The sequence below is a fragment of the Nicotiana attenuata genome, chromosome 1, assembly GCF_001879085.1.
Source record: "Nicotiana attenuata strain UT chromosome 1, NIATTr2, whole genome shotgun sequence".
Lineage (NCBI taxonomy): Eukaryota > Viridiplantae > Streptophyta > Magnoliopsida > Solanales > Solanaceae > Nicotiana > Nicotiana attenuata.
The window spans coordinates 96,699,569-96,700,728 of record NC_031989.1 but is presented as its reverse complement, the minus strand read 5'-3'; positions in this window follow the sequence as shown (position 1 = coordinate 96,700,728).

Genomic DNA, 1,160 nt, shown 5'->3' with positions numbered 1-1,160 from the left:
CTCCTTTTGAGAGAGTAGGGAAAAGGAATTGGTTGTTAGAGTCGCCACCTATCGGATTAAGGTGCGTTAGGGCACCTATAGCAAATAACTCAGATTATACCAGTTTGCATCACCAGAGATCGCGTAAGGGCTCAAATTACCTTAAGGGGACGGTGTTAGGCACCCCTCGAGGTCCACAATGGTGGGTCCCGGAAGAACTTAAATTATGCGAATTAGTCTAAGGAAGCGAATAAACTATTTAATAAGGATGGGGCGTCCTAAATTTTTTAGCCTATAAGATCACCCCGTGCAACATAAATAATACTTCGTAACTCGCGCATTACGGGGGTGTTACTCATATTATCCAGCGGGCATAGACTATCATCTCCTACTACCCGATTACTATCTTTAAGTTGTTACCTAGTGCGCACTAGTCGATTCTAAACTGTACCCTATGCATGCACTACCCGTCCATGCCTATGGTTCCAGGAGGCATTGGACCTCTATTTAGGTAGTACTAGACTTCAACTTAGGCTGCTCAAAAATGATAAAACTAATCGACATGCAAAACAAGTTGGACTTCAAATAAAAGCAGTTAAGGGCTCAAGTTAGCCTCCACACATTGATAACGAATGCACGGGAACACATTCAGCATTTTGACAATTGCAGATTTTGGACTAATTAAAGTTATTGAATATTATAGGCATGATTTCTATGTGATTCTGGATCCTAATCATACTGGAAGTTATGCAAAGTAATTCCTAAGTGACTGTATAGTTGCCTACTAATTATAATTATAAGCGGTTAAACCTACAGGCATGCTATCTAGGTGATTTACTCAGTGTTAGGCAGTGACAAGCAACGAGAGATATTCAGGATTACTCAGTTATTCCTATAGGTATGCTCTCTAATGGTGTTCAATGAGGCAGTGTTTAAAGCCTAGTTTTAGCACTTAACACAGATGGTAATTGCCCTATAGACATGATTCCTACCATTAGTGATTGAAACTGGTTTTAACTCTTATAGGCATGTATACTAAATGAGCAAGTATGACACTAGCATATCAATCAATTAAGAACCCTATAAGCATAATTTGTAAAGAGATAGATTTGAATATAATAAACACCTATAAGCAGGTTATCTAACACAATAACATAATGAGCAAAGTAAACGCCTATAGG